The 25,283-nt window shown below is 35.7% G+C and overlaps 1 pseudogene; it reads left to right on the forward strand.

Moving 5' to 3' along the window:
* The first annotated feature begins 20,598 nt into the window (after positions 1 to 20,598).
* Positions 20,599 to 20,911, forward strand: LOC131509007 (10 kDa heat shock protein, mitochondrial-like; annotated as a pseudogene).
* The last annotated feature ends 4,372 nt before the right edge of the window (positions 20,912 to 25,283 follow it).

Below are 25,283 nucleotides of genomic sequence, written 5' to 3' on the forward strand. Positions count from 1 at the left end.
TGGGTTGGAGATTTTTGAATGGATGCACTTAAAACCTGTAAATTCTCTAGATTACCATGAACTGTAGGAGAGCAGAAAACATTGCAACCCACTTGCTGGAGATCAGCTACTTCTTGTCTGAAGACTCAGAAAAGATCCAACCTTAAGAAATACATTCCTTGGAGCACTTAGGTGGCTCAGTCAGTTGAGTATCGGAGTTTGGCTCAGATCACGATCTCGTGGTTGGTGGCTTTGAGCCCCATGTTGGGCTCTGTGCTGAGAGCTCAGAGCCTGGAGCCTGCTTTAGATTCTGTATCTCTCTCTCTGGCCCTAGCCTGCTTGTGTTCTCTCTCTCTCTCTCTCTCTCTCTCTCTCAAAAATAAATAAACATTAAAAAAAAGAAAGAAATACATAAGAAATACATTTCTTGGTGATCTTAATCCATTTACCCTCATTGCTTTCAGAAGAAAATTATCATGGGAAGAATGCAGGACTTGCCTAATACTACTGGTAGAAGAAATAATCCATATGGGAGTGGCCCTTCAGGCATTAGACTGAAGATGTTGATTGGAATTGATAAACAGGAAGTAATAAGTAGATGTGGGCCATAAATTAATTGTCTAAATATGGAAAGTGAGAAAAAGAACAATAAAAAATTAAAAATTAAAATTATACAATACTTGAAATAACTAAATCATTAATAAATTGGTTCTATTATCTCATGGAACCCATTTACATTTAAATAAAGTAAAAAGGAAACTTTCTATGGTGCTAAGTTACAAATATGATATACAAATCAAATACAATTTTTTAAAAATTTCTTTTATAATGTTTATTTTTGAGAGAGACAGAGACAGATCATGAGTGGGGGAGGGGCAGAGAGAGAGGGAGACACAGAATCCGAAGCAGGCTCCAGGTTCTAAGCTGTCAGCACAGAGCTTGACACGGGGCTGGAACTCACAAACCATGAGATCATGACCTGAGCCGAGGTCGGACGCTTAACCGACTGAGCCACCCATGTGCCCCTCAAATAAAAATATTATAAATAAAATATGAAACACTTAAAAATAAATAAGCAGTACATATATTCTTGACAAGCATTCATGTACCTATACTATACTTTCACTGGTAATTTCTGGAAGAAAAATCTTTTCTTAGTCTGGCTTTATATGTTAACTGTTTAAATTAAAATAATTACCTTCTTGAATTGCAACTCTTAGTCTTTGACCCCTTCAAATGACTCTTCTTTATAAGCATAATATTTTTTAATTGAGAATATACTTTCCCTAGAAGACAGATGTATCACATAAACTGAGAGTAAATTTTGCTATGTAGAGCATATTCCCTATTCTAACATTTTTCATATTAAAATGTATAAATACTCCAGATTGCGTATTTTCATAGTATCTCCATTTGTAGATTTAAAAACGTTTTAGCGGGGCGCCTGGGTGGCTTGTCGGTTAAGCATCTGACTTCAGCTCAGGTCATGATCTCAGGTCCGTGAGTTTGAGCCCCGCGTCGGGCTCTGTGCTGACAGCTCAGAGCCTGGAGCCTGTTTCAGATTCTGTGTCTCCCTCTCTCTCTGACCCTCCCCTGTTCATGCTCTGTCTCTCTCTGTCTCAAAAATAAATAAACATTAAAAAAAAATTAAAAAAAAAACGTTTTAGAAACTATTTTTTCTTTTTTTTTTATGGTTTCCTTGTACTTTTATGGCACTAGACAAATTGTAAAACAGTTTTACCTACACTATCTCATTTGATAAACCTGTGTATTATTAAAATCTCCATTTTACACATTTAAAAATGTAGATTGAGGGAGGTTCCACTGCTAGTGAAGAAGGATTGAAACACTCGGTGTCTGCCTTGTCTTCCACATCACTCTTGGTGTTTCTGGCAGAGGTAACGATTTGTTCTGCCTTGTCACTCTCACTCCTATCTGAGCTTCTGTGTCCCATGAACACAGACTTGGCAGGCCAGGGTCAAGGTCAAGTATCTCAATGTGTCTCTATGAAAAAGCGTGCCCCCTCCCACCACCCAGCCAAGAGCAGGACTGAGAGGAACAGGCCCTGGTCTCACTGGATTGTGATCTCACCAATCCTACATTCTGTACAAGATGCTTTAGCTGGGGTCACCTGGCACTGAGACTTGGGAAAGTCAGAGTTGAGTCCCTCAGGAACTTTGAGGACAAACTTCAAATGTTCCTATGTAAAATTTTAAAATGTAAAAATTTCATGTTTTTTATGTAAAGTCTTACAAAAAAAAAAAAGACTATCCCTTTCAAAAAGAATCTTCCTTTTATCCCTTAATCCTAAGGTTAAGCCCATTTAATTGAGAATATATATATTTAAATGTTTATTTGTTTTTGAGAGGGAGAGACAGCACGAACAGGGGAGGGCAGAGAGCGAGGGCTGTCTCTGAAACAGGCTCCAGGCTCTGAGCAGACAGTCAGCACAGAGCCGAAGTCAGACACTTAACCGACTGAACCACCCAGATGCCCCTGAAATGAGAATTTAAACACAGAAAGACGGTCACTGAGCCCCACTGGATGTGGAAGTCTCTAATCCCTCTTTCCTGCCCTGTGACAGGCCACAGTGGCCCTCTTCACGCCAAAGAATCACGGATGTCCAGGGAACTCTGCGGATCTGGAAAGCTGCAGCGTACCTTTCCGGGTGACATTTCTTTCCTCTAACACAATTTATTCTCAGTATTGGAAACAGGATAGACAGTTTTGGTATTTAATTATTTCCAGTTAAGGCTGAAATAGTATTTTCATTCTCTACTCTCATTTTCAAGGGTTGGTAACTTTCTGAGACCATTCATTACTATTGGGGCTGAGATTTTGTTCCAAACCCAAAGGTGAAGTGTCTAGAGAATTTTCCTAAGCAGGTCTGAGTGCTAGAAGGTGCTTTCAAGAGTTATATCCTTTTTTTTCCAACTGAGATATAATTGACATATAACATAGTTTTGGTGTACAAAATAATGATTTGATATTTGTATGTATATATTGCAAAATAATTGTCAGAATAAGTTTGTTTAATATCTATCATCCCACATAATTACATTTTTCCCTTGTGATGAGAATTTTAAGGTCCACTGTCTTAGCAATTAGATAAATATTTCTGTAAGGAAAACTACTAAAATAAGTTGACTATATTACATTATTTGATTTCAGATTCTGCAAAATTATAGGCCTGATATGTTTTATTCAATTGGTATTAGAATAAATGTATCCAATTAAAAAGAGTTCCTTCAAAAGATTACTCTCACAAGCTGAGATATTTTAAAGCACACTTGTAAATGTCATAATAAAATCATATACAGTCTTTCATTTCATGCAAGAAAACTTGCATGATTTAAACCTACATATCAGTTTTTTCCATTTGCAAGTTTTATTTTCATAATTATAAAAACTTCAAATCTGAAGTTTAATGTACCATTTTTAATTATTTTGATTTAAAATACCTAATTTTTTCCATAAATATTTTTTTTACAAAAGGGTCAGTTCAATAGTAATCCAATGCCATTGTAGATCTTAGATTGATTTGCAGGGTTTTTTTGTTTGATTGTTTTTATATTTCACATATATGGGCAGCAAAGAGAAAACTTGCTGTCCACGCTGTTTTTCATCCCACTTTGCACTATTACAAAAGTTCTATGTTCAGTTTCTGTAACTAACTTACATAAGAATATGCTTCTGGTCAAACAACTAACAGTTTTATCTCAGTAGGTAGAAAATCAAAAGGTTTTGCTATTTTTTTGCGGCAATTATGAATTGCATATTTATATCACTATCCATTCAAAGTACATTTTTGCTTCATAAGTTCCTTAATTCAATAAAAATACGTTTTCATATGATTCTGTGTTCCATCAAACGCAAATTTTCCTATTAGCACAAAAATTTGCATTCATATTAGCACAAAATACTTCTGTTTCTTTACTATTACTTTTTAGACTGGATTTATAATAACATATACACAAATGTCAGATTTTTTCCTTTGGTGTAATGGATTCCCAGAAGTTTTCATTTGTTTGTATTAATTGGATGGGGGGGGAATAAAACCATTATTGAATTAATTGGCTTTCTTCACGGAAGTATATGATGACACTGATATAACTGTTCTTAACTGTTTGTGAAGTATTTCTTGTGCTAAGGGAGGTGGTAAAGAGCAATTGCCCATACCTAGATGTTGTATTGATAGGAGGGCATTTGGATAAATATCGAAATCAAAATTGATATAATTTATTTTAGTGTATATTATATTGCCTTAGTGTTCACAAAATCTCATTATATTGTGATAAGGTTTTCACATGATTAGGTTAAACTGATGTATCACCAAACTAGATATGCCTTGTGTCACAGTAGTTCTAAAAATTGTCTTATAATTTCAATTTGGAGAAATTTTGTATGCTGAGGATTATAATCAGATTTGTTAATAGAATTAGTAAGCAATATTTAGATCCACAAATGATTCCTGTATCTTCATAAAAATATTTCATATCATTATTATTATTGTTTTATTTCTAGCATATAATTTACTTTTATCAAAACTATTACTGATTCTTAAAGTAACATAACATCTAGATCCATGGAATATTAATTTTCCATCAGAATTTCAATCCTGGGTAATATAAAGAAAACTTCTAAAAAAGCAGTTATGTTGCTCTGTGTTTACATCTCCTCTCCTTTCTGTTGAGACTATACTTTGATTATAGTCTCACTAAACATTTCTTTTTGGATTAGTTTATGTGAATTTTCTATTTTACAGTCATGCAAAGGATTTCATTTATTCTAATTTACTTATAATCTATTGGAATGCCACTCTGTTCAATATTTCATAAACATTTTCTTTTTGCTATAAATAACTTTTTCCATCTTTAAAAATATTTTCAGCCTATTAAGAGTCACACAATAAAATATACATAGGGTTGTTTTTTGCAAGTGTATGTTGTCATAAAAAAATATCAAACAACAGTTCACATTAAATGAGAGCCTACCGGGGCTATTCAGAGTTTTCCCCAACAGTAGCCATGATTTGCTCCTTTTTATTTATTTATTTATTTTTTTTTTACGTTTATTTATTTTTGAGACAGAGAGAGACAGAGCATGAACGGGGAGGAGCAGAGAGAGAGGGAGACACAGAATCGGAAGCAGGCTCCAGGCTCTGGGCCATCAGCCCAGAGCCCGACGCGGGGCTCGAACTCACAGACCGTGAGATCATGACCTGAGCTGAAGTCGGACACTCAACCGACTGAGCCACCCAGGCGCCCCGCGATTTGCTCCTTTTTAAAAAGATCTTTTGTTTTTATTTGTTCTACTGAATATGTCTAAATTAAATCTAGTGCTTTACATTTAGTAATTCTTGCCATTGGGTGTCTGAAAGTAGTTATAAGCTGGTCTTTGAAACATGGTTCATTAAATTATTCCAACTGTCAAAGATTCCAGAAAATATCATAAATGATATTTGAATATTCTAAAGACTGTCACTGTAATTAGCACAGCTGTGATCATGTTTCCTAGCAATGCGTTCAATTACACACCATACATGTCACAAAGAAATCTCAAATTTTAGCCAAATTCTGGCTTGTAATGTTTCTTTTTTTTATTTTTCTCAGCATCATTATAGCATTTTTTTAATGTTTATTTATTTTTCACATGCACACACACACACACACACACACACACACACAGAATGTGAGTGGGGGAGGGGCAGAGAAAGAGAGGGAGACACAGAATCCGAGCAGGCTCCAGTATCTGAGTTGTCAGCACAGAGCCCGATACGGGTCTCAAACCCACGAACCATGAGATCATGACCTGAAGTGAAGTTAGACTCTTAACTGACTGAGTCACCCAGGCGCCCCTCATTATTAACATTTTAATCAAGGATTATGATAACTGTTTGCCTCTCAATCTTCATTTAAGCCAAAAGTCTGTGTTTTCACAAGTAAAAGAAATCAATGAAGCAGTCATGAATGTATACTTAGTTGTTTTCTTCCTCTTGTAGTTCAAAAATATGTAATAGAAATCAGTTGTTTAACATGGTATTGACCTTGTTATAATCTACTTGACTTGAGCAATAGTTTCTTTTAAAACTTCATGTATATTATACAATTTTACTAATAATTAAACTATAATCTTGTTTGAGTTCTCCATCCTAAAGAGTAGTCCTTTGTTTTATCACATTTTATCTAAAATGATTTGGTATTCAAGCATCAAATTTTGAAATTACTTCTACAAAAACCAGAAAACGTATATTGTTTCCTGGAAATAGTGAATGATTAGTACTATAATAATTACCATTATGATTGACTAAAAGTTAGACATACGTTATATTTTAAGTACAGCATGTCAATGATCTATACCAATATAACTTTGTTGAATAACTATTGTGTAGTTTACACTATCTTTTTCTTTTTCTTGTAGTAATTGCTGTTTTTTGTTCAAGTGGAAACTGCCCACTGTCATCGTTTCTAGTTGTTCAAAATTAATCCAAACCACCTTTTAAAATATTTTTCTTCCTTTCTTTTCTGCCTTTTTTCCTTGGGTTTCAACTTCATAATTTCTATATCTATCAAGATTTTCCATTTCACTTATTCCCAACCACTTAAATGTTTAAAAATGTAAGCAAATTGTATTTTGTGTAAAAAAGTAATACACTGTCTTAAAAGTAAAAGACTGATTTAATGCTCTGTGGTTTCAGAGATCCAGAGTCCTTCTATTCTAATGCTAAAACAAATGTGCCCTACATGTTGTGATCCACATTAAAAACAACAGGATGTAGGAGGAAGTTTTAAAAACATGGATAAAATGTAAAACCCAGCAGGAAGTTGACACTCTGCACTTCCATTTCCATCTAGAATTTAATATCACGTCCACTTGTATCTAGAAGTCAGGCTTCGAAAACATGTTTCTTTTAGTAGATATGTGTCTGGTGGGGGGATGGGGAATTTAATAAAGATGAGAAAGAAAGAAAGAAAGAAAGAAAGAAAGAAAGAAAGAAAGAAAGAAAGAAAGAAAGAAAGAAAGAAAGAAAGAAAGAGGAAAAGAAAAATAGAAAGAAAAGGAGAAAACGAGAAAGAAAAGGAGAAAATGAGAAAGAAAGATGGAAGGAAGGAAGGGAGGGAGGGAGGAAGGAAGGGAAGAAGGAAAGAAAAAGCCTATTATGAACAATTAGTATTCTCTGTAAATTTGGATCCCCAGTTATTTAAAAGTTTGTTGTTGTTTTAATTAGAACCATTGAGTGACATTTACTCAGTGTTTGCTTGTATATCAGATTCTTCTTCTTGCCCTTGAATCTACTGCTAGAAACTGCTATATTTAATATTATATTTGTTCTGAAACAATATTTCTTTTCTGAATTAGGAGTGGAACATATGTAAATTATCTGTTAAATTAATTTCATAAGATTTTATTTAGAATTTTATGTAATAGGTATAATGCATGAAACTAAATGTATATTCATATATATATGAATGTATAAAGATAAATCTGCAACTTAGTTTTATATGTGTTATCCTTTTCAAGCATTTTAAGAGTTTTGGAAAGAAAACTTAATTATCACAAAATGAATGTGAAATGTTCAGTATTTATTTATCTCAAATATATTTCAAAATTATACATCCACATGCACAAATCATGGCTAATACAAAGTCTCTATTGAGCATTAAAATTATATTTAAAAATCAGCTAGATTTTGGCATCGACTGCACCTTGCATTGTTTTGGTGTTTTTTTTTACAGTTTGTCTTCCTCATATCTATTTCTGCACTTCTCATTTCTAATTCTGTTTCCATTGGTAGTTTTGCATTTTTTGTTTATTGGATTGTCAAACACTTATCTATTTTATTTAAAAAACAAACAAGCTGCTGTATTTACTTATCAAATTGAGGCTCGTATTTATCACTGCTGAGTTGTCTGAGGAAAGAATATAAATCACACATAGAACTTTGTGTTGTTTATTTTGTGAGGTTATATGGCACTGGGATATAAGTCCATGAATGGTAGGTAGCATAAGAGTCTTGGTAGACAGAAATGTGCCTCTTTTTAATCCTTAGAGAAAGAAATTATAGATGTCTGATACATAAGGTATGCCCTTTTGCAAGGATGCAAACAACTGGAAGTTGTGGAAGTAGAGCAGAGTAATCCTTTGAAAATGTAAATGTTTTTTAAGGTTCATTTCAGTGTTGAGATATATTTTCATATGACTGCCTTTTTCTGAAGCGTGATGAAAAGGAAGGAATTGGATCTATAGGCTACAGCTTTTTATTTTCATTAGGCAAAATGTTTGTGGAATATTTGGAAAGACATCAAAGATGTTTTTATGAAGGACTCCTTAAGATAGAGCGGAGGAGAGGGAGTGGAACATGGGAAAAGGAAACCAAGATCTACATGGGTCATTCAGGGCACAAAATAATAAGGTTATCATATTGATGGAGATATGATAGGAAGATGAGTTATGCTTTCCTTATATACAGAAAACAAAACAATCTGTCAACTCAAGGAATTGCGGATCAGTAGTAAAGGGTCTAATAGTGAACAATTTCACAGAGAATCAAGCAAAATCCTTGAATTGATATAAGAACAAAGAGCTGCTACAAGTAACACCTACATACAAGATAAATGCAGATCAACACATAGTGACTCTGTTCCCTGGTCACTCAATGCTCGTCCCAGAGGCACCAAAGGATTGGAGACCTAAGACAAGATTCAGGAGATAAAATTCATTGATCTGATAATTTACACTTTCAAGAGTGAAAGTGGGCCACTGTTGGAGCAAGAGTGGCAATGGCCCCAAGAACCTCTAACTTCATCCTTTTAAGCCTGCTTTGTGTACACATAAGTTTGGCTTTGATTGACATTTTTTATTGTAAGCTGGTGGTTATAGAACATTTTGGCCTCTGCACATGGCACCTACCCATGATGCATTCTCTTATAATTGTATTTATTTATGTATTGTACATTTATGAGTGTCTAATGAGCTTCTGTTGTGACTTTAAAGGTACTTAAAGGCAAGTTGTACCCTTTGTGTGCATGCTCAGATCTTGGAAGTCCTCTTGTGGCTTTTGAGCCAGCTCTGTGGTTAGCCCCTACCTGTTCTGTTAAGTCCATAGAGTGGCTCTGAAGTTGTGGCTGTCAACCCTCGGAGGTGTCACCGAGGGTGTTGCCATCTCCTGCTTTATCCCTCCTTGTTCATGCCTAACTAACTGCCTAACACTCCATCCTCAAGTGATTGAACCCCAAATCATTGGGAAATGGGATAATGGCTTCTTCAAGCTGTTAGGAGGCATTGTGAAGGTTTTGAGAGTTCATCACTTGCGGACTGTCCAGAGAGAAGGCAGTGGTGGCTGGAGGTGTCCAACCAAGAGACTTCCAAAAGGGAAAGGGTTTAAGCATCTAAGGTTAGTATCTTTGCTTGAGGACCAGTTGGAAATTGACTACACTTAACCTGGAGGAGACAAAGAATACCAACATTTTGATTAGTTTTCGTTTAAAGAGTAACATTAAGAGAGCCCCTATAATGAGGGGACTAAAGGAAGTAAGGGTGTAATTGTAAACAGTTGTGGACAGATGACCCAGGAAGACAAGTGTTCCCTTAGTATGGAGATTTTTAAGTAAGGCAAAGAAGGAAGTAAAGGATTTGGAGGACAAATGATCCCAAATCAGGGACAAAGAATTGAGCTGTAAAAAGGATAAGGTGGCTATGGCAAACTCTATTCCTTTTTTTTTTTTTTTATGTTTATTTATTTCTGAGGGAGAGAGAGAGAGAGAAGCAGAGAGAGAGGGAGACACAGAATTTGAAGCAGACTCCAGGCTCTGAGCCGTTAGCTCAGAGCCCAATGCAGGGCTCAAACCCACAAACCATGAGATCACAACCTGAGCCAAAGTTGGAGGGTTAACTGACTGAGTCACCCAGGTGCCCCTGGCAAGCTCTTTTCTTAATGAGATAACACAGAGAAAGACAGAAGACTTATTTGTCATGGAATCTTTTTTTTAAGTTTATTTATTTTGAGAGAGAGAGAGAGAGAGAGAAAAAAAAAAACATGCATGGGGGAGGGGCAGAGAGAGAGGAGAGAGAGAATCCCAAGCAGGCTCTGCGCTGTCAGTATGAGCCTGATGCATGGCTTGAACCCACAAACCACGAGATCATGACCTGAGCCAAAATAAGATTCAGTTGCTTAATTGAATGAGCCACTCATGCCCCCATGAAGAATCTTTTTGAAGAGTTAACTTCAAGTGTTCGAGGGATTCACTAGGAGTAGACATCTGTGGTGTCTGCTGGGGGTTGATTCCAGGGTTTAACTCTGGAATGATGGATCAAGCTAGGGATTCCTGGTACCTTGATGGCTATAGGGGAAGACAAAAGAACTGGAAAAGGCCCTTTCTAAGTACGTTCCAGTTTGGACTTAGGGCAGCCATCTTCTCAGATTTTGATTAGAACTTGGTCATCAGGTTCAAATAGAGAAGGTGTCTCTTATTTGGTAGTGGAAACTGTTAGGATGTATTCCTTTAAAGCCTGCTGAAATTTGGAGAGAGAGATGATATGAGTTTGTATTCCTAGGGTCTCTGGATCTACCAAGAAGTCTGTAGTGAGGAAGAGTTGCCAGCACAGGGCCTCAAAAGGACTTCAACCCAGGGCCTCCTTGGGAGCTATGTGACTACAGAGAAGAGAACGTGGCTAGGTTTCTTTCCAGTTTAGTGATATTTCTTGTGTGAGGTTTTTAATAATAATTTTTGGGTATAGGCTGGCCCTTTATACCTTTATACCTGTGGCCTCTAAGCACAATAAAGGTGGTATTTGATACCCAGTGCTTTGGAGACAGATTGAACTACGGTGGCCACAAACGAGTGTCCCTTGTCACTTCGAAGTGACTTGGGGAGGCCAAATCAGGAGATTATTTCCATGTAGAAGTTTGCGGACTACTTCAGTTACCCTTTTGGTCTGTGTGGGGTATGCCTCTATCCATCCTATGAAGGTCTCAACTACATGAGGAGGTATTTGTATCCTCTGCAGGGTGGCATCTGAGTAAAATCCATCTGCCAGTGTTCCTCAGAGTAGTATTCATGCCTCTGTATCAGTTAGATTAATTGAAGCCAATGGATGCCCTCAGGGCTGGTATATGTTCAGGTGGGGTAAGAGGAGGTTATTTGTTGAATCACCTGGGACAGTCCTTTACCTTGGAATGTTCTGGAAATGAAAGTTTGTAAGGCATCTCCTCAGGGGTAGCACTGAGGGTGTGGCCAGCACCTGCTTTATCCCTCCTCCCTCCTGCCTAACTAACTGCCTAACAACCCTGGGTGTGATATGTAAGCATGAGGTATGTAGTAGCATATGAGGTAGTAGCAGCAGAAAAAAAAAGTTATGACTTATTTGCCTCTTTTCTCATAGAGTTGGAGTCTGTGTCAACTCCTCTTGAAGTAAGCTTCTGACTGTTTTGATTAATACAGTGTAGCAGGAGCAATAATGCTATGACATCCAAAGAAAGATTACAAAAGGCCCTCGAGCTTCATCTTGGTCTTCTGCCAAACTTACACTTTTGGAATGGTCCCTCTGTGGGGAACCGGGGTGACTCAGTTGGTGGAGCGTCCGACCTCATCTCAGGTCATGATCTCCCAGTCTGTGAGTTCAAGCCCCACGTTGGGCTCTGTGCTGACAGCTCAAAGCGTGGAGCCTGCTTCAGATTCTGTGTCCCCTTCTCTGCACCTCCCTCACTCATGCCCTATCTCTCTCTCTCTCTCTCTGTCTGTCTCTCTCTCCCTCAAAACTAAATATTAAAAAAAAAAGAAAGAATAGTCCCTTTTAATGGGCCTTCCAGATGTTCCCTTTCTGGCCCCCATTTCAGGCTATGAAATTCCAAGCCACCAAAAAAAACCTCACGTAGGTGCTCTGATCAACATTCCCAGCTGAGTTCAGCCTAAGAGTAATCCCAGCCCTGTCATCAGACATATTAAAGAAAAAGAAAAAAGCTTCAGTTAATTTCAGCCGCATCATTTGAGTCCCTGTCAGGTTTTAGAGTCTTCTCAGATGAGGACCCAGTCTTTGTGGAGCAAGAAAAAGCTGTCCCTACTGTGTCCCCTCTAAATCCCGATGCAGAGAAACCATGGCCATAATCAAACGGTGCTTTATACCTTAAATCAGGGTCATTTGTTAGGTAACAAAAGGTAATCAGGAAAAAAATCACAAACTCACATGTGGTTGATAGGAAGGGAAGTTTTGCAATGAGCTGAGAACAGAAAGTACATATGAGGCAAGAACAGGAAAGCTGCATTATTAATATATGTATATTTACTTACCCTTTTATATGTAATTTGGAATTTTGTGACAGATACATATATACATCCATCTGTACATAAACATGCAATGAATACCACCTCTATGCACATTTAGGCTAAAAAACAAATTTATGATCTAGCAATATATGCCAAATATTGCTGCACATTCTTTTAACAGAAATTCTTATTATACATTCTTGATGAGACTAGAATCCAAGTGAATATTTCTGTTTAGAAAAAATATGTTGTGATAAAAGTATGTTTCAACAAAAAATTGGTAGATACTTTTTGCAGAAAATTAAACGTAATATATTGACATTTCGTATCATCTAAATAATTTCGATTTTATGAGTTCTACAATATTCAAATAGTTCAAATTTTTAATTGTACTGTTTTTGTTTTCATAACTTATTAAAGTATAAATGATAAAAGGAAATATATATACATTACATATGATATAATATTTATATGCATATTGTTATAGATTATATATGTTATAATTATAATACTAAAATATTATACATATGTAATGTTTCAGGTTCACCAATGTACTAAATTTTAAAAATTGAAAATACCCTATTATAACCACCAAGATGGAGATCATTTCTGTAATCCAGAAAATTCCTTCATTCTTCTTTCCAGCTAAACTTTGCCTGCCATTCATTGAACATTACCATTTACTGATTTTAGTCAGCATGAATCAGTTTGCTTGTCCATTTATTTTATATAAATGGAATCATAGGTGTAGTAGACAGTCTCTAACATGACCACTAATAATTCCCACTTCCTGATCTTCATGCCCTGAGGTATTTCCCTCCCCTTGGTGTAGGCTGGACTTAGTAATTTGCTTCTAGTGACTGGAATATGTCAAAAGAAGGTTACTTCCAACATTAGGTTACAAAGAGACTGTGTCTTCTACATTGGGAGCTCTTGCTACCTCCCTAGAAAGTCAGCCTCCACCGAGCTCCACAGAGCAAAGAACTGAAGGAAGACTCACAATCCAATACTCCAGCAGGAAACAACTCCCCACAACATCCACATGAGTGAGTTTGAAAACAGATCCTCCCCTTATTGAGCCTTCAGATGTCACATCCCCAGTCAATACTGACTGCAAAACTGGGAACTTGAAGTCAGAGGTACCTAGTTAAGTTGTGCTCAGATTCCTGACCCACACAAACTGTGAAATAAGAAATTGTTGTTTTAGGCCACTAGGTATTCCTGTAATTTGATAAGCAACAATAAATAACTAATACATATATGATGCAGGTTTGGGTTTTCTTGTGTTCAACATGTTTTCAAGATAACATGTATTTGGAATTCATCCGTGTTATAATATGTAGCAGTAGTTGATATTTTGCTATACCTAAGTAGCATTACATTCTGTGAAATTGCTAGAATTTTTATCATCCCCAGTTGTTGGAATTTTAACCATTTCCTCTTTTGGTCTAGTATGAATAAGACTGAGTAAAAATTGGGTTTTTTTTCCTTCGTCAGAACACATAAATACATTGTCTTTTTAAACTACATTTCCTTTTTCACACACCCGTTAACAATATATAAGAAGTTAACTTGTTCTACATCCTCTCCAACATTTTGCATTATAATAGTTTGCTTAATAGTAGTTGTTCTAGTGGTAGGAAAGCATGATCCATTGTGGTTCAGTTTGCATGTCCTTGATAACTAATGATATTCATAATTTTTCATGTGCTTTTTCAACATTTGTATTTTTTTTAGTGACATCTGCTCAAGTTTTGCACTGTTTACCTATTTACTTATTTATTAAATTCAATGGCTGTCTTCTAAATACTGATTTCTAAAAGTTCTTTATAACTCAGAAATGTGTTTTTTCAGATAAACCTACAATGAATATTTTCTCCCAGTGTGTAGCTTATACATTCGTTTTTCTTATGGTGTCTTTTGATGAGCAGATTAGCTATGCTCATTCATATATTTACATATTTACCTTTTATTTTAATCTTTATTTCCTCCTACACATTTGGACTTCCATCTGGTGTCATTTAACTTCAGAATAGAGAAATTTTCATCATTGATTGTTGCACAGTTCTCCTGAGACAATTAAAGTAGATTTTTAAAATTTATTTTAATGTATTTATTTTGCTTCATTTTAAAAATGATGTTCTAAGATAAAGAATTCTAGGTTTATTTATGTATTGTTGGGAAGAATACAAACAGGCACAGCTACTGTGAAAGTAGCATGGACTTTACTCAAAATGTTAAAAGTAGAAATACGCTATGGGGCGCCTGGGTGGCTCAGTCGGTTAAGCGTCCGACTTCACCTCAGGTCATGATCTCACAGTTTGTGGGTTCGAGCCCCGCATCGGGCTCTGTGCTCACAGCTCAGAGCCTGGAGCCTGCTTCAGATTCTGTGTCTCCTTCTCTCTCTGTTCCTCCCCCGCTCATGCTCTGTCTCACTCTTTCCTTCAAAAATAAAGACAAACATTAAAAAAAAAAAAAAAAAAAAAAAAGAACTACCCTATGATCCAGCAGTGACACTACTGGGTATTTACCCAAAGAACATAAAAATAGGGGCGCCTGGGTGGCGCAGTCGGTTAAGCGTCCGACTTCAGCCAGGTCACGATCTCACGGTCCGTGAGTTCGAGCCCCGCGTCAGGCTCTGGGCTGATGGCTCGGAGCCTGGAGCCTGTTTCCGATTCTGTGTCTCCCTCTCTCTCTGCCCCTCCCCCGTTCATGCTCTGTCTCTCTCTGTCCCAAAAATAAATTAAAAATGTTGAAAAAAAAATTAAAAAAAAAAAAAAAAAAAAGAACATAAAAATACTAGTCCAAAGGGATACATGCATTCCTATGTTTATAGCAGCATTATTTACATAATAAATAAAACATAAATATATGGATGCAGCCCAAGTGTCCATCAATCGATGAATAGTTAAAGAAGATGTGGTAGATATATACAATGGAATATTATTCAACCATAAAAAGGGATAAAGCCTTGCCATTTGTAATGACATGGATAGAACTAGAGTGCACTCTGCTAAGTGAAATCAGTCAGTGAAAGACAAATACCATATGACTTCACTCATACGTGGACTTTAAGAAACAAAACAAAAGAGCAAAGAGAAAGAGAAACCAAGAAACAGACTCTTAACAAAAGACAACAAACTGATGATTACCAGAGGGGAAGTGGGTGGGAGGATGGTTTAAGCGAGTGTTGGAGATTAAGGAGGGCACTTACCGTGATGAGCACAGGATGATGTATGGAATTATTGAATCACTATATTGTACACCTGAAACTAATATAACACTGTATACTAACTAGAATTAAAAAAAGAAAAATAAAAGAATTCTGTTTTGCCCCCAGCACTATAAAGATGTAATTCCAATGTCTTCTTTCTCAGATTTTTTTTTCTGATAAAAATTTAAGCATCATTTTGGTTTACTTATTTATTTGCAATATGTCCTTCCCCAATATTTTCTGTCATTTCTTCTTTGTATTTAGTGCACAGACCTTTGACTGTAATGAGTCGTTTGATTTTCTTTGTGTTTATCCTGTTTTGGACAGACTGAGCTTCCTGAATTTTTGAGTTGAGTCATAACACTTTGGGAAAATTCTTGGCCACTCTTTTCTTAAATATGTCTTGGGTCCAATTTCTCTCTGCTCCCTTGGGACTCAAATTAAATGAATGCTAGAACATTTGATGTTTTCCACAGATCTTGGGTATTCTCTATAATTTTATTGTTTTTACTCTTCATCTTTGACATAATTTATAGATTGGCTTTAAGTTGACTGATTCTTTTTTTTTCAGTTGTGTCTCATTCTGAATTTCAATAATGGGTTTTTAACATTATTATATTTGTTAGTTCTAGCCTTTTCATTTGTTTCTTTTAATAGTCTCCATTTCTGCATTGAAAATTGCCATCTGTTTATGTATCAACTTTTTCCAAACTTTTTATCTAATATTTTTCAGACTTATTTAAAGTTTTTTTTTTCTGATGATTTCAAAATCTTCTTTTGAACTTTTCTCTCTTCAATATGGGCATATGTTTGTGTTACTTTGGAATTTCACAATGTTAATTGTATGTAGATTACTGTCTTTAAAAAGAACAAACAGTGGAGTTTGACACAAAAAATGTGATTTCCAGAACATACCCCATATTCTATCAGGCTGCTAGATTATATGACTGACATCTAGTCAGTAGCTTAGCTGCATTTGACTTTTTTTTACACAGGTTTTGTTAGATTTACTTCACCACGCACTTCAAATATTTTGAGACCATGATCAGTACCTGCCCTTTCATAGGAATGGGATCTGAGTATCTCACTTGGATTTATAGCTCTGATAAGATTCATCTCTACTGTGGGAGATTCTTTTTGATTTTCAACCTACTTCTAGATTTTTCGGTGTGGGTGTTTTCTATGCTCTCTGCTCTGCTCAATTTTTAACTGTCTCATATGTCTTCTCTTCATGACACTCGCCTGTTCATGGCCTTCATCAGGCTGCTGCCTGGCACTCAGTGCCAGTCATTGGTGCTTTGAAAGTGCTTCTCGGCTTTTCTGCCTTGTCCTGACACTTGGGCTGTTGCCTTAGATGCTGGAGTGCCTTATGCCACTTTATGGAGAACTGTGTCAGCTCTGGTTCCTGGTGCCCACCTATTGGCATTCTCTTCATATTTACTTGGTGAAGACCATCAGGGAAAGTGTTGCCAAGTTGGAAGACACTCACTCCATGGCTGGGAATCCTTAGGGCTCTAATTCATCATGCTGGCCTATACACCGACACATAGCGCTTAAAATCTGTTGTTTTTCTCCCTTTTCTTTTTCTTTTCCCGTGTGTTCCCATTCTGTTCTGCATCCAGAACAAAAGATGTCTGGGATAAGTAACTAAGGGAATATTATCTCTGATAAAGGGCAATTCTTTTTCTAGAATTTGTTTTGTTTAGATTTTGTAAATGCTTCGTGCTCTGACAGGGAAGAGAAAGCTATGACTTTATAATTTATTTGGCTTGATCGTATTGTTATAGTAGGAGTGATGGTCACTTATAACTTACTACATTCTAACCAGACCAAATTTATTCTTAATAAACATTTAACTTTATTCACAAAGAAAGATGTCCACCATAATAATTTTATTTTTTATTCTGTTTCTTTGTATGTGACACTGTCATATGTGAAAAATTTAATTTTAGACATGAGTCACTTCTTAAAATGTTGTTTAATAGCTTCAGTATTTTCAGAATAATAAATATATAATTTAAGTTCTCAATTTATATATTCAGTTGAGAACTTGAAAAGGGTTTCATTCTCATATTTTCTTCCATGAAATTTAAGCTTTATATAAATCTAGAACTCATGTATTAACTTAATATTGGTAGAGATACAAAAATGCTAAGCCAATTAATCATTGTATTTATCACTATCAATTATACATTTGTAAACTGGTTTTGGCTCAGGTCATGATCTCACGGTTTTGTGAGTTCGAGCCCTGTGTCAGACTCTGAGCTGGAAGCACAGAGCTTGCTTGGGATTCTCTCTCTCTGCCCCTCCACCACTCACACTGTCTCTGTCTCTCTCAAAATAAATAAATAAACTTAAAAACATTTTTAAAAAGCTCTGAGGAGGAAAATAAGTGTGTATATTTTTTATTAAATTATTTATTTTATTTTATTAAATTTCAAATGCACAGTTAACACCTATACACCCTTCAAACAGATGCATCAAATGTTAGCATCTTGCCACACCTGTCCCTCCTCTCTTTATCTTTCCTTTTGCCAAATCACTGCAGATGGGAGGAAATTCCATCCATGGTATGTCTCAGGAAAAGGCCATCAGGTCTATGTAACCATAACAAAGTTACTATAAATTACCTACAAAAATCAAGCGACATAAAAATATAACCAAACAAAATAGACCTCCCTATTTTCCTTGGCTGGCTCCACAATTCCCTTTTTATCTTCTAATTTTTCCGTCCAGATTCCTATACATCATGTTTCTGTGAAGTCTCTTTTATCTCACCCAACCTACATCATCACCGTTGCTCCTCTCTATTCTTCATGACTTTTGAAAAGTACACACCAGTTACACTGAAAACGTGTCCTGCATTGTGAATTATCTATTTCCTTTTGACTAGATTCTGTCAATAATTTCTAAAAATCACATTAAATAGATGATGCTGTCGAACTCCTTCTATCCAACATGCATACGAGGGTGTCCCACATTTGTGATGGAAAATTGAACATTTAGTTAAGGAAGAGACTGACAGATTTCATTATTATTAGAGTATATTTTTCAATTTGTAATTAAGAAGTAAACTGTAGGATTATTCTTTAAGATCATGTAAAGAATCTTTTCTTTAACAAACATTCATTCACACAATGATTTTTAGTATCTCTTGAGTATCTTTGTCTGAATCTTTAATAATTGATGATTTTTAAAGACTATCAATTATACGTTTGTAAACTGTCACATCCCTACAAAAAAGAAACTTTCTTCACTTTTGTTTCTTTTTCTCCTTATGGATTCAAGTAATTTTTTAGTTAATTCAGTTTGTTATAATACATTACTGCCATGATTCTTCTTTATACTCAAATTGTCCTCAACATGATCATGGTCAGCTTTTCATCCCTTTTCATCATAGTCTTATGTCTTATTTTTTTTGGATATGTTATTGAAATATGAAACACATAAAGAAAATTCATAAGCAATTTTACTCCTTGATTCATTTTCACAAAGGGAATAAATATTTTTATCTGTTAATCAGATTAAGGAAATGACCTTTGTAAAAATCTAAACAATTCTGATATCCTCTCCCAATTACAGTCCTCCGGACAGCCACTGTCCTGACTTGTAAGCTTTCCAGGATGGTCAGGAAAAGCCACTGCATCTCACAGTCCTGGTAGTCATTATTCTTACCAGAACAGGCAAGTGCAGGAGTTCTTTGATCATCAAGACTCATGCTTCAGAATTAATTATTCATAATGCTACTACTGTATGTCACTAATTGCTATTATCCCATTTCTCATTAGCTGTTACTGATACCAAGTCCAAGAATCACATGTAAATGAATCCCTGGATCTCATTTTTAAGGGCCTGTTTTCTGGGACCACTCTTTGAACCATATGATGAGCCAGCCACGCCTCATCAGAAAAGCAAAATCTAAGTTAATTATGTCAAACCAGAGAGGTTAATATGTGGATTTAATATGAGTTATTGGAAAATGAAATGTGAAACAGGCACATGAGGGAACACTGAAATAGTAACTTCAGGAAGAAGTTACTACGTGGAGTGACAAAGGAGAAAGCTTTTGGTTATTACTATGTAGAAACTTAAAGAATGGATGTAGTGCTTAATTTTACGTGTCAACTTTACTGGGCCATGGCATGCCCAGATGTTTAGTTCAATATTTTTCTGGATGTTTTTGTGAGGATGTTTTTGAATGAGTTTAACATTTACATTGATGAGCTGAGTACAGCAGATTGTGGGTGGGCCTCATGGAATTAATTAAACATCTGAACAGAACAAAAAGGCTGAATGAGAGGGAACTCCTGTCTGACTGCCTTGAGCTGAGACATCAATTTTTCCTGAGTTTCTAGTCTACAGGCTTATGGACTGGAACCACCATTGGCTTATAGTGGAAAGCCTCGGGTCTTTGGATTTGCACTGGAAATACTCTATAGGTTTCCTGGTCTCCAGTTTGGTGAATGCAGATCTTGGAACCTGTCAGTATTTATAATCACACGCACACACACACACACACGCAATGATGCTATTTCTGGAAGTGCTAGGAAAAAAGCAACCACTGCTTGAGTAAAGAGGCATTTCTGTGCTAAGTCCGTTAGGAAAGCAAAGAAAAAAAATGGAGAAAATCGTTTCTCTGTCCCCCTGCTGTCCAGTCTTCCTTCAGTGCCACCTTCCTGGTACTAACACCTAACAAAAGAGTCAACAGGTAAAAAGAAAAATATCATTTGCAGATATCCAACACTCATTTCAAAGAGTAGTTTAATAACCCTGACTTCTGGATTATAGATTAGGTTTGTCAAAATTTGAACTTTATATAAATGAAATCATTAAGAACAAATAGTACGTACTATTTTGCATACTATCTGTGTGTCGTTTATATATAACTCCATCTTATTTAGTGTTGGCAGATATCTACATTTTCATTAACAATACTTGCATTTAGCGCTTTGAGAGTAAATTGACTTGCCTTTAATTTGCTATCTGTAATTTCTAAAATGGTCTTCAAAAGTCCAATTTATGGTGCCTAATTTCATTCTGTATTAAAAAGCTTCAGGTTCACATGGTTCAAGGGTGAAACTGCAGGTCTTCCTGTGGCTGCAGCAGCTTGAGAGCAGAGTATGAACTGTGGTGGCCAGAGTTATGGCAGGACAGGCCTTTAAAAAGTTTCTTCCCCTCCTTGACTGAGTTTTAGTTGTAAAGAGTGCAGCTTAACAGTAACCAAAGGAGGCATCATGCTTCCAGAAAAATCTTAAGGAAAACTATTGCAAGCACTAGCAGTTAGCTGTTGGATTGGGCTCTAAAGGAAAGGGTGGAGAACTTCAACCAGTTAGCATGAAAGTTGGAAATAGATAAAGTTCTTCTCCCAGAATGTGGAGACACCAAAGTAGTTCTGGTTGACAAGGATTATTTCTTACGTAGAGACAGTGACATTCTCAGAAAGTATGGGGACTGAAATAAACCATTACTGAACTGGCATCACGTGAAAGCTGCCCATTCCACTGAAGCTGTGAAATTATTCATCATGTAGACAATTTGCATGTCTCTCTTTTATAATAAACTAATGGTATCTCCCCCCCCATAAGTCAATAAGAAGCTTCAGATTTTTGTTTTCTGTGATATTTTATCCTTTTCTGAAATGAAAAGATTCATATTTGAGAAGCACAATAGTTACTTCAATCTTAGATTGGATTAAAACAACTCAGATTTTAACATTTCAGATTGTGCACTATGCTGTTAAGATGGTAAAATTATCTGAAATAAATTTTAAATTAATCGACAAATGTTTCATTTGTCAATTTCAAAATGTTTTGATGGATAAAAATGAAAAAGTATTAAAAAACACTTGTAAGTATGTGATTTAGGAAAGAAGATACAGTGAAATAACTTCTAGATTAACTGCTTAATATGTGTATTATCCAAGATTGCTTTGTATATAATTATATATGAAAAGATAACATGAGTTGGTAATTATACATTGTAATTTTTAATTCATTTTTTAGTAATCTCTCTCTCTCTCTCTCTCAAAACTAAATAAAAGTTAAAGAAAAAGAAAAAAGAAAAAATAGCAAGTATCTTTTATTTTCTATTTTTAAGTAGGCTCCATGCCCAATGTGAGGCTTAAACTTATGACTGTGAGGTCAAGAGTCATACGCTGCACCGTTTGAATCAGCCAGGCGCCTTGATAGTGAGTATCTTTTTTCAACATTTCCATAGTTTTTCCTACAGTCATAATCAGGATATTATCTAATAATTTATTAGTATGAACAATGTGCAATTCATGTTTTTAAAGCCATAAACTGATTTTTCTGACTATATCATCCATTCTCCATTCGATTTCACACATCTTAGAGCTAAGAAATTTTTCACTGGAGAGCAACTTGGTAATTTCATTTGCTAGATTGAAAACTTTTTTGTTATTCCTTATTGCCGATAGAATAATGTTTAAACTAAAAATCCAGGAAATTTCATCATAAAAAAATTAAAAGTAAAAACTAATGTGTTTTTAAAAAAAACTAATGTGTTTCAAAAAGATAAAAAAACAATGTGTTGGTTGCTTATTACATATTACATATTTGAAAGCTATTGCTTGAGTTATTCTGCCTTTTATTTAGTAGATAAGATTATTATCTCCATTATATAAATGAGAACAGAGAGGATTTAAAAAGTTCAATGACTTCCCCAGAGACACATAAGTGTATACAGAAATTCATCCACACTTTCCAAACCTAGAGCCCAAGCTTATCCACTTTCAGGATCATTGTATTCATGATAGATGTTCTTCCCAAAGTAGTCAAGAGTATTTATTTATATTTTACATTCTATGCATATTCTCCATGCTAAAAATGAAATCATAAATATATTCCTGTATAGATTGCTGTAACTTTTTTTTCTACCAAAACAAAATGTTGGTTACTTACCTATTTCAGGTTCTATTTCTTTCTAAAACCTTTCTTATAATACACTTGCTAAAAAACAAACAATATTAAAAAAAAAAACCCACCAGCCAGAAGGTTTCTTTCTTCGTAACACCTAAGAATTTCTTATGCTCACATAATTCAGATTCAGAAGATGTTCTATTTTATCATGTCTCTAATTTGTGTGTGGGAAATATTTGCAAATGTTAAGCATGGTTCTCTCTGTCTAGATGCACCTCATCGTCCTCTTTCTATGTTTTTTTCTTTTCCCCTGCCTGAAAAAGGAGAGGAAATTTTCTCTACTTTTAAATTTCATAGACTTCTCTCCCTTTTCTTCCATCCAGCCCAGGCAGACATCTATTTTCTGTCTAGGAATATGCTTTTCCTGTCTAGGGTTTGAGCAGTATGTTTTTTCTCTGGCAATTTTCTCTTGCATGGTGCAAATGATGTTAGATAAGTCTGTGTTTGGCATCAAAGTTGTATTTGCCTTCTGCTCATTTATGTTGTGAACTGTGCACACAGGAAACAAAATGTTTCCATGGAAGAGGGAGAAGGAGTCAATGGGAAAGTATTCAAATCACAATGTAGTATGCCAGACACAGTCCCTCACAACAAACCTTTCTATCTAGCAAATAAAGTTGAATTACTTTTCATTGTGTCTTCCTTCCATAGAGAAATTTAATGTATCCTTCCAAACAATAGTGCTTAAACACAAAGCAGTGTCATTCTACGAAGGTACATATTTTTTTCCTTATGGTCTTTAAGTGTTTGAAGAATGAACTTATGTATTGGCTAAATATCTATATCCTTCTATATTTATATTATCTTATTTCTCACTGAGATTACCCTTAGCCCAGGTGTAATCATTCTCCAAAATAGATGAGCTCCATAGCAAGTGACTAGTAGGTGAAAAATAGGAAAATACTTGAACAACTGGCTTGTTCAGTTTTTAGATTTTTACATATAAGCATCTGGTTCCCTAATCCATTATCCCAGCTATACACAATTTCTCTTCTGAAATATTATTCTGCATTTAGTCTCTGGATTTAACAAACAAGATGTCCTCTGTTCATGTATGTCCAAGGTGGGGAATAGATCAAGCAGAAAACTACTATGTGAACAGTACCTACCTAATGTAATCACAGATGGAATTTCTTGTCCCTTTCTCATTTCTTCTAGACCACAATGTTTGCCTGGAGAATGGAAATGGGTGTTGATTGATCACTTATGTTTGCCTGGCTAGAATGGCAGCAAACAATTTTAGTTGTCTGATTTCCAAGACTGCTTAGCCTTACCCCTTCTCAGTTAAGTTTTCCTTAGTTTTGACCTTTGCAGACCTGGTGGCTCTTTAATGGGCATAGTTTAGCATGAACTCTCAAAAAAAGAGGGAAAGTTTTTTTTTTCCTAAACACATAATAGATAACTTAGAATTGAAGCCATCATTCCCCCTACTAACCAGAGGCAGGGCACACATCTCTTTGAACTTGCTACTCTTCTAGATTTTAGTCTTCTCCAAGGCATAGTCTACTTTCATGTATCCATACTACAGAGTACTAATGGACATATATTCCTGGTGAAATCCCAACACAATTGTGTTGTAATATTGCTTTTGAAATATTGTGTTGTAAAATAGCTGGAGAAAGGATTCCAACATGTATTACATCGCATAGACAGCTAGGTTGAATATACAAAAGGGCCACTCTAGATTTGTAAATTCCATCTGCACTTGTCAAGCTTGAGCTTGAGCTGTGCCCTATTCATTTAGGGAGATCTTTACTCAGCGGTAGAATTCTAATTCCAAAGGAGGGGTCTTAAAAAAACTAATCCTATGCCTTCTCTTTTCAGATAATTTACTGAGGTAACTAGAAAATATATTCTTATTAACAAATCTAAACAACTTGCTTTTTCTCTCCTTTTATTTTTCTCTTCCTTCCTCCCTTCCTTCCTTTCTACTGCCCTTCTTCCCTCCCTCCCTCTCTCTCTCTTCCTTCCTTCCTTCCTTCCTTCCTCCCTCCCTCCCCCCTCCCTCCCTCGCTCCTTCCCTCCTCTCTCTTTCTCTCTCTTTCTTTCTTTCCCAGCCACACTGTTCTCACCCAGAGATTTTTAAAGCATACATTCATGGGGCGCCTGGGTGGCTCAGTCAGTTAAGTGTCTCACTTAGGCTCAAGATCTTGATCTTGCATTTCATGAGTTTAAGCCCCATGAGAGGCTCTGTGCTGATTCTGTGTCTCCCTCTCTCTCTCTCTGCCCCTCCCCCACTCATGGTCTGTCTCTGAAAAATCAATAAACATTTTAAAAATTTGAAAAAAAACACGCATTTATTAGATCACAATATTGTCAACTCAGTCTCAGAGTGGTCCCCTGGTCTCCTCACAATGGCTGTAATTTATTACAACCTTATACTCTACATCTGTTATGAAAAAGGCTCTTGATTGCTCCCTCAAAAGCAACTGATTATAATTCTAGATGTTGTTAATAAGCTCTTTGTGCATATCTGTGATTCTAGAAATTTTTAACTGTGATTTGCTAAATCCCCACATGAATTGGGAGTAGATCTCAGCCTTCCAATTGAGATTTGCAAGAAATAAGCTTTTTTCTATTTTTTTAAAATTGTTATTTAAATTCTAGTTAGTTAATATATAGTGTAATATTGGTTTCAGGAGTAGAATTTAGTAATTCATTACTTACATATAAAACCCAGTGCTCATCACAAGTGCCCTCCTTAATACCCATCACCCATTTAACCTACCACCATCCACCTCCCCTCTAATAACCCTCAGTTTGTTCTCTATAGTTAAGAGTCGCTTATGGTTTGCCTCCTTCTCTTTTTTTCCCCTTCCTCTACGTTCATCTGTTTTATTTCTTAAAGTTCAGACATGAGTGAAGTAAAGCCATATGGTATTTGTCTTT

This window comes from Neofelis nebulosa, chromosome 1 (genome assembly GCF_028018385.1).
Source record: "Neofelis nebulosa isolate mNeoNeb1 chromosome 1, mNeoNeb1.pri, whole genome shotgun sequence".
NCBI lineage: Eukaryota > Metazoa > Chordata > Mammalia > Carnivora > Felidae > Neofelis > Neofelis nebulosa.